Consider the following 9,963-nt stretch of genomic DNA (forward strand, 5'->3'; position numbering starts at 1 on the left):
TGTCTCTGGACCTTGCAATTGGAATGAACTTCCTCTTTCTCTTCGTCAGGTCTCCGCACTCAGCTCTTTTGAAGTCTGGTCTTAAAACCCACCTCTTCCCAAAATAGCCTCCCTTCCCTGCCTCTTCCTTGTCTTCAGTTTTTCCAGTTTTAGAGTTATGCATGCGTGTGAATGACTGGTCGACAGCGCTTTGATTTGTCTCTGCACAAGATTCAGCGCTATACAAATATAATAATTATTATTATTATTTCAATAACAAAAAAAAGAATGATAGAAATTTACAGAAAAGGGCAAAACTGTATTGACAATTTTAGAATGCAAGGGAAGGGTTCTTGTTCCTATCTTTCTTATCTCTCTGTGGTTCGTTCTTTCTTTATGTTCTTCCTTATCTTTAGTTCAGTTTCTCAGTTTCTCTGTGTATTGATTTCTTTACTGTACCTTCCTTCCCTCTCTCTCCCCCCCCCCCCCCCCCCCACCCTCTCTCTCTCTCTCCTTCTCCTTCTTTCTTTTCATCATCATGATCGTCTTTTTATTCTTCCTGTTTCTTTCCAGCCCTATATTAAATTTCCTTATCTCTGATATCCCATCTTTTCTTCTTTATTAAAAACAAAATCTGTTCACGTTTTTAAATCAGTTTTTAGCACTTTCATTGCTCATAATACACGCGAAAAATAAATGAATAAAAGGAAAGAAATGGGGAAAAAGTATTCTTCTAGACTATGGCGTTTATGTATAAGACATTCACATGGGAAATGAGAAAAGCAAAGTGTATGTCCTGGTCAGATTCAAAGACACAATTATGTGGACTGTAGAATGTATGATTGCAGCAGTACATCCTTTCGTACTGCTACTACAACTACTACTACTGCTGCTGCTACTACTACTGCTACTATTACTACTACTACTACTAATAGCGATGATGATGGTGATTGTGATTGCAATGATAATGATGATGATTTATAGCACTCTGATAACATAAAGTCCATGAACCCAGGGCACGTGTTTGTTTATAACGATTCCTTTGCAGTCACTTTGAATCATAATAAGTATTGTCAACCACGTCAACTTCATTTTTCGATCTGAATCATGTATATGGTTCAGTCACAGTACTTCACTCTCTCTCTCTCTCTCTCTCTCTCTCTCTGCATCCCTTCTAACTTTACCCCCCACCCCCACCCCGCAACCCCTCAGTCTCTACATCTCCAGACCTTTTTTCTCTCTCCCTCTCCCACCCCCCACCACTTTTCCTCTACCCCCTCCGCCCCCCCCCCCCCCACACACACACACACCCTCCCCCCCCCCACCCCGCTCCCCCCTAACCCCTAACTCATTTTTCTTCTTCTCATTCCCCGCCCCCCCCTACATTACCTCTCTACTTTCCTGTCCTCTTGCCCTGTGATCATCACCCTGCCTTGTAGTGATGGCCACTGGCCTTTGGAAACTTCACAACCTGGCAGCTGCCACTGGTTTTTTTTGGCGCTGCTTTCCTCCGTTCTGGCTCAGTTAGAATTGGCCATTGGCGCGTGTTTCGGTGGGTCATAAAAGCGACGCGTAATGAAGAGACGCGTGTAATGAAGAGACGCTTGGTGTGTGTGTGTGTGTGTGTGTGTGTGTGTGTGTGTGTGTGTGTGTGTGTGTTTTAGGGGTGGGAAGAGGGGAGGGAGGTGGGGGGGTAAGTGGGGGAGGGGGGTCCGGGGGGGCGGGGTGGGGGGTTGGAGCTGGAGAGAGATATACGTGTGTGTGTGTGTGTGTGTGTGTGTACCTGTGTGTTGAGACTTGTCATTTGTTTCGTGTTCATGCACTTAATTCATGGTACATGTTTAGTTATTGTTAAACGTGCTCAGAGCCGCATGGTAAGTGTTTCTGTTTTTTTTTTTTTTTTTTTTGATATACATTGTTGTAATTACTATAACCTTATTTAGTCCTAAACATTTCCTCTTCTTGCATTCTCTCTCTCTCTCTCTCTCTCTCTCTCTCTCTCTCTCTCTCTCTCTATCTATCTATCTATCTATCTATCTATCTCTCCCACCCCAGACCCCCGACTGCACCCAGACCCACCCACCCCCCCCCCCACAACACCCCAACACCCCGCCCCCTTTTCTATGTGTTTGTACAATGGCCTGTGGCCGATGTACAATAAACCATTTGTCTTGCCTCTCTGTCTTTTCAGTGAAACACGAAATTGAACTTGGAAGCCGTGAAGCGCTCGACATGTGTTTTCCTGCAAATCTCCCTAAACCGAAACTACTTGAGTGGAGTGATGGCCTAGAGGTAACGCGTCCGCCTAGGAAGCGAGAGAATCTGAGCGCGCTGGTTCGAATCACTACTCAGACGCCGATATTTTCTCCCCCTCCACTAGACCTTGAGTGGTGGTCTGGACGCTAGTCATTCGGATGAGACGATAAACCGAGGTCCCGTGTGCAACATGCACTTAGCGCACGTAAAAGAACCCACGGCAACAAAAGGGTTGTTCCTGGCGAAATTCTGTAGAAAAATCCACTTCAATAGGAAAAACAAATAAAACTGCACGCAGGAAAAAAATTAATACAAAAAAAGGGTGGCGCTGTACTGTAGCGACGCGCTCTCCCTGGGGAGAGCAGACCGAATTTCACACAGAGAAATCTGTTGTGATAAAAAGAAATACAAAATACAAAATACATCAGCTCCAGTTCACCCTCCAAGTCTGTTTTCCCTCTTCCATCCTCATTGTTTTGTTGTTGTTGTTGTTGTTGTTGTTGTTGTTCATGTTTTTGTTAAATCGTTTTCTGGATTTGACAGCATGGAATGTTTTATCTTCACTTGTTGGGGTTTCTTTCCACTTATTCATTCCAATTGTTTTTGGGTTTGTTTTTTTTCTCTGTGTGTGTGTGCGCGTGTGTGTGCATGTGTGTGTGTGTGTTTGTGTTTGTGTGTGTGTGTGTGTTAATTTTCAGACTCCTGTCAGATTGAATAATAGTGTGTGTGTGTGTGTGTGTGTGTGTGTGTGTGTGTGTGTGTGTGTGTGTGTGTGTATGTGTGTGTGTGTCTGTCTGTCTGTGTGTGTGTGTTGCGAATGTGTGTTTGTGTGTGTGTGTGTGTGGATTAATTTTCAGACTCCTGTCAAACTGAACAGAAACAAAAGACAGGTCTTCTGAAAGACCTTAATTAATTCACTCAGAGTGGGACTGGATACCACTCTTTCTATTTAAATGTCTGTCTTTCTGTGGGTGAATCAATTACAAGCGGATTGATCTAATGGGGAAGAGAGAAAGAAACCCCCACGAAAAAACAGCAGATGGTCTGAGGCGTCATCACACTGACAAGAGATTCAGTTTCAGTATAAACGAGACGTCAAGGCACGTGGAATGCTCCATATACACCACACCATATGTGCTCTTGAAAAAAAAAAGGAGCAGATTCCTGAACAATGCATAAAACTCAACGCGCGCTGGCCAGACCTTGAAAGTATACCTTTGTTTATCTCCTTTCAATAAGGATCAGCACTCTATGTTATAAATGTATTCACAAATCTGCCCCTTCCTATCTCTGTTGCTGCCTTCACCTCTACACTCCATCTCACTCTCTACGATCCGCTTCGGATCCACTCTGTTTACGCATAACCAGATTCAAACATTCGACTGCTGGCCGCCGTTCTTTCTCTGTCTCTGGATCTTGCAACTGGAATGAACTTCCTCTTTCTCTTCGTCAGGTCTCCGCACTCAGCTCTTTCAAGTCTGGTCTTAAAACCCACCTCTTCCCAAAATAGCCTCCCTTCCCTGCCTCTTCCTTGTCTTCAGTTTTTCCAGTTTTAGAGTTATGCATGCGTGTGAATGACTGGTCGACAGCGTTTTGATTTGTCTCTGCACAAGATTCAGCGCTATACAAATATAATAATAATCATTATTATTTCAGTAACAAAAAAAAAAGAATGATAGAAATTTATAGAAAAGGGCAAAACTGTATTGACAATTTTAGAATGCAAGGGAAGGGTGCTTGCCAATACAGACAGTATGAGCAAAAGAGAACAGAAAATGAGGGAGGGAAGAGACAGAAAGAGAGAGAGGGGGAGAGAGAGGGGGGAGGGGGAGGGAGAGAGAGAGAAATGACGGGCGAAGTACATGGCGTGGCTGGTGACAATCAAATGCAGATTTGAGTTAAAGGTCAAAAGTCCCCAAAACTGTCCACCACCATCGGGGCAGTGAATTGATTTCCACTGTGTCTGGGGCTCGGCATTGGAAAGCTGGGCCTTATCCTCTCTTTCTATCGTTTTAAACTTTCCCAACCCGTCTACACTTGGGTGGAGTGAGGAAAATCTTAGTGCCTTTCCCAAGGACGCAACACATGGAACTTCGAGCACTGTTCACTGGGGAACACTGCATAAGAAATGAATAAACAATGAGCACAGGCAAAGCAAGGCAAAGCAAGGCAAGGAGGTTTTTTCGTGTGCCCCTTGGAGGCATTGAAACATTACATACGTTCATCCCCCACACATATCCTATAAATATAGAAAGAGTGGTGTCAAAAACAAGAAGTAGGCTCATTCTTTCAGTTACTTAATCTACACATTAACAAGTACTATTTTCACTCATGACACAAAAAATAAATAAAAATGAATTAAAAAGTCAACAAACCAATAAAACAAACAAACAAAAATCGCACCAATAGACAAAACATTAATGAAAAGAGCTACGTATAGTAGAGACCAAAGATTTAAGAAAACAATAGGTAGAATAATGGAGTTCAAGCGGATTCTATGATATCTAAATGAGCATTTTTGTCTGCCGCTTTCTTAAAAAAAAGGGCACACAAACAAAAAATAGTGAAACTCATCAGCAAGGCCGACGAAAGTGAATTAATGATTCTCGTTTCAGATAAATTCCAAAGAGCAGACAAATCATTCACTTGAAAATGTCGAGCCATGGGAAGATGTTATGCTTTTCTTCAGTTTTAATGTCGTCTGATCTGGTTTGAAGGCATCAGCGTAAACAGTGTTACCATTGAGTTTTTGAGACTTAAGCAGGTGTTTTTATTTTAGTATCTAAGTGGATTTTTTCACAGAGTTTTGCCAGGGACAGATTTCCTGTCATCCCTGGCTTTAAGTATACCTACTTGCTGCACATGGGACCTTTATCGTCTCATCCAAAAGACTAACACCCAGACCACCACTCAAGATGTAATGGAGGTGGGAGGGGGGAGGTTGAGTAGGTGGAGTAGATTTGAGTTGTGGAGTGATGGCCTAGAGGTAACGCGTCCGCATAGGAAGCGAGAGAATCTGAGCGCGCTGGTTCGAATCACGGCTCAGCCAACGGTATTTTCTCCCCCTCCACTTGACCTTGAGTGGTGGTCTGGACGCTAATCATTCGGATGAGACGATAAACCGAAGTCCCGTGTGCAGCATGCACTTAGCGCACGTAAAAGAACCCACGGCAACAAAAGGGTTGTTCCTGGCAAAATTCTGTAGAAAAATCCACTTTGATAGGAAAAACAAATAAATCTGCACGTCGGAAAAAAATATATAAATGGGTGGCGCTATTGTGTAGCGACGCGCTCTCATTTCACATAGAGAAATTTGTTGTGAAAAAAACGAGAAATACAATACAATTCAATACAATACAATGCGGTATCCTGGTCAGTGTGGGACTCGAACCCGTTGGCACTCGCTTCCTAGCCTGGTGCATTACCACTAGGACACTGCTCCATACACATATCAGGGATTGGGTTGCTTCATCTGACCTGTTGAGGACAGGCTCCGATTTCCATAGTTTACATCACAAGCAGTTGGGTTTTAACGATGGTAAATGGTTAGAGTATTATTGATTTAGTGTCGTTTTCGTCCCTTTGTTTCAATGTTTCCAGGGAAACGCATCATCACGCTGGACTTGGTGAGCATGGGATGCACGTGATTGTGCATGCGTGTATTTTGGGAGTGGAGGGGGTGGTGGAAGAATACATAATTCTAGAGCCTATAATTATGTGGAATCAAGTGACAGTGGAATTATAATGATTATATCTGCCGTCCTCAGTTTGAAACTGATGAAAAGAACGTCTGAGTATCACTGTCTCGCTCAATACTTCTCTCTCTCTCTGTCACTCTGTGTGTGTGTGTGTGTGTGTGTGTGTGTGTGTGTGTGTGTGTTTCTCTGTAACTGTTTCTGCGTCTGTTTTCTTGTCTTTCTGCCTCTCGTTGACTCTGAGTTTGTGAATATGTCTGCCTGTCTCTCTTTGTCTCAGTCTCTCTCTCTCTCTCTCTCTCTCTCTCTCTCTCTCCTTCTCTCTATTCACACGTCCTCTTAAGTCTGAATCTTTTGAAATGTCAACACATGCTCACTCATGTTTCTATGCCGAACTATGGACGTGGTTCAGCACAGTATATAATTATATTTTCCTTTTCCCTCCCCTCCCCTTCGCGGCCCCTTTTTACCTTCCCTCTACTTACCTCTCCTCTTTCACGAGATTGGCCCTCCTTGTGGCATGGTCCACTATTCATTAAAAACACCACAATCAGTGGTCGTTGCTTCGGCCTTGCTTTCCCTTCCAGTTCATTTCAAACTGGCCATGTGCGTGGAGTTCGTGGCAATGACGCGAGGTTTGTTATGAAAGCCGTCGACAGATGACGTTGGAGAGAGAGAGAGAGAGGCGCGCAGTTGCCTTTAGCAGATCCGTGTGTTACCGGAAATGCGTGATCTCTGACGTCAGTTGACTCGGCCCGGAAAGTTTTGTTGTGAGGTGGGTAGGATAGAGTGGAGAAGTTTGCTTTGTAATCATGATCATGATATGGGCATTTATACAGCGCCTGTCTTCGGTCGGGGACCAAGCTCTAAGCGCTTTACAGAGTCAGTTGCACGACAGGCTGCCTACCTGTGTAGAGCCGAATGAGAGTGCCTTAAGGCGCTCACCATTCATTTTCTGTGTCATTCAGACAGGTTTCAATCACACAAACACACATATTACAGACATTTAACTTCTTACGTGTTTGACTGTTTGTTTAACAGTCCGCTATGGACAGACCTACTCCGTTTTCGGGGTTGTGTATGCTGTGAATGTTTTTCTATTTCCATAACCCACCAAACGTTGACATGGACTGCTGGATTTTTAACGTGCGTACTTGATCTTCTGCGTGCGTGTACACACGAAGGGGGTGAAGGCACTAGCAGGTCTGCACATATGTTGACCTGGGAGATTGGAAAAATCTCCACCCAAACACACTAGGTGCACCGAGGGATCGAACTCAGGAAACTTGGGCGGAAATTCAGTGCTTAGCCATTGGCTGTCAGCTTGTCTTTCTGTCCTGTTTCTGGTCTGTCTGCTTCCCCCTTCCACCTCGCACTCTTCCCCCCCCCCCCCCCCCCCCCCCCCCCCCCCCCAAACCCCTCTAGCTAACTACCATCCCTGACCCTTTACCACTCCAATCTTCCATTCTACTTTTCTTTCTGACTTTCCAGTTCTTTCTCTCAATCCTTCCATTCCCCCTCCCCCACCCCTTTCCCCTCAGCCTTCACCCCTCTCAATTTCTCTGTGCTTTCATCACCCCTCTCCTCCATGTCTGTCTCTATCTCAGTCTCTCTCTCTTCTAATTGAATATCCCTTAAAATGGTTTAATAATTTCATCTCTTTAAATCTCCATCACCCTAAACATCCTTTCCGGGCCCCTCCCCCCTCCTCTCCACTACATTTAGTCTCTAGTTAAATCGTTTCTGGAAATGACGGCAAGGATTAGCCGCATCTCTATGGATTTTGTCTGTTCTGGCAGTGTTGTTTTGAAATCATTTTTTTGTTTTGTTTTATCAGTTCCATTGAGAGAGAACCCTAGACCCTTACTTGGAACGAGGGAAACATGTTCATTTTATTTTCAGCAACTTTATGCATGCCCAGAAATTAAATTTGACTCGAAAACTCACAACAATAAATCAGAAATCAGTTTGAATCGCAGATACATGTGGACCAACTTTACTGGAAATTAACCTTTCAACGTTTTGACAACTTTCTGTAATAAACTTCCGTCTTTAATTTTGCCAGAAGCACAATGTTTTTTTTTGTCTTTTTTTGTGTGTGGTTTTTTTTTTTTTGTTGTTGTTGTTGACGTTGTTTTTTTGGGTGTGTGTAGGTTTTTATTTCCAAAATGAGAGAATTGTCATAAATAACATTCAGTTTAGTCCAGATAAGTGGGCACGTAAATAGACGCCTGTATTACTGCAGATTTTTCGTTAGGAACATGGAAGCTATTTCATACAGACTTTATCCAAAAAATATGATACAACGACTGTTTTACTATTCAAAATGTTTAAACTCTCGCAAACAGTTTCAAAATAATTTTGAACCATCTTTCCCAACTGCATTAAGTTTGTAGTTAATTAAAACGACATCTAGAATGTATTATAACATCCTTGTTGAATATAGAGCGAAACCCAAGTGTTGTCAAAATAGACTGGGAAGACGAGTGCATCAGTAAAATAGTTTCTCAGAACTTGAAGAAAATACATTGTTTTTTGTTGTCGTTCTGTTTTCCTGTTGGTTGGTTTGTTTTTCCTCCTCTTTGTATTTGAAAAAAAAAAAAACCTATAATTTCTACATGTTTATTTGAAGGAATTTAAGTCACACTGATTGAGAACAGGGACCTTGTGCTCCACTTACTCATCTTCTTGTGGATAACACATTTCCCAGCGCTTCAATGGAGAAAGAAAAAAAAAAACACGCACACAAAGAGTTATTCGAGACAGCGTTACACTGGCTGGATACTGGTGCCACGACATAGCTCCTCTGCTTCACCATCCCCTGCTTGTTCATCGGGTTGTTGTTGTTGTTTTAGAACCGATAATCTGAGGGACTTTCGCGTTGATTTGAAATCATTGACATCGCTGCTCTGGAAGACCTGTGAGTGACACAAGCTTCAAAGGTTTTCATCGTCACAGGTTTCTGCAGAGCAGCCATGATATTGATGGTCAACGTTCGGGTATTGATTGGTGTGTTTCTCGACCATTATCTGGTTTCAGTGTTTCCATGGAAACTCATCATCAAGCAGGAATCGGGATATGTGTGTGTGGGGGGGGGGGAGGAGATAACTGGGTGGGTGTGGGTGTGATGATGAAAGAGACGGAGACAGAGAGAGAGCGGGAGAGAGTGTGCAAGCATGCGTGCGTCGCCTGCTGCCAAGTTCGTTTACAAGGTCTGTGCTTCTTACATATGTCCCTTCACCTGAAACAAGTTCCCTTTTGATGTGATCCTTAGGGCATCTCTCCCTCTGACCCCCGCGTGCTGCGGGCCATCCATGAGCCAGCCAAGTGTGAAACCACTGTCTCTCGGAATAGAAATATTCTCCATTGTCGTCTATATTCCTGATTCACTGCGAAATGAAGAAACAAAAACGTGATGTAGCTATGGAGGAGTTAATAATAGATTTGATAAGATTGTGATTACTTGTCACTGCCAGCAAATTAAGAAATCTAAATAAGAAATATCGAAAAGAACGCAAATAATTCCGAAATGAAGTAAATATGAACACAAAGAAACAGAAATAATAATGATATGTGTGTCATAATTATGATTTGAAATCGACGGAAAGATTCTCTCTCTCTCTCGCTGTCTCCTCCTCTCTCTCTCTCTCTCTCTCTGTGACACATCCTGTTCATTCAGAATAGCGTGTAATGACAAGCCGTGGCAATGGTTCCGTTTTCGATTTTTGAACCATGCGCATGGTTGACCCATGGTGACATTCTCTCCTTGTCCTTCCTTCTGCCCCTGAAGTCTCTCCTCTCTTTCAGACCTCACCTCCTTCACCTCCCTCCCTCCCTCCCTCAATCTTTCCCCCTCCCTTCCTCTCCTCATCTCCCTTCTACTTTCCTGTCCTCTTTCTCTGTGATCATCCCACCTTGCATTGATGGCCACTGGCCATTACAGAAAACGCCACAACTGGCGGTAGCAGTTTTAGCGCTGCTTTCCATTCCAGTTCAGTTGGAATTGGCCATTGGAGCGCGTTTGTTGGGCCAT

Source organism: Babylonia areolata, chromosome 19, assembly GCF_041734735.1.
Source record: "Babylonia areolata isolate BAREFJ2019XMU chromosome 19, ASM4173473v1, whole genome shotgun sequence".
In the NCBI taxonomy this organism is placed as follows: domain Eukaryota; kingdom Metazoa; phylum Mollusca; class Gastropoda; order Neogastropoda; family Buccinidae; genus Babylonia; species Babylonia areolata.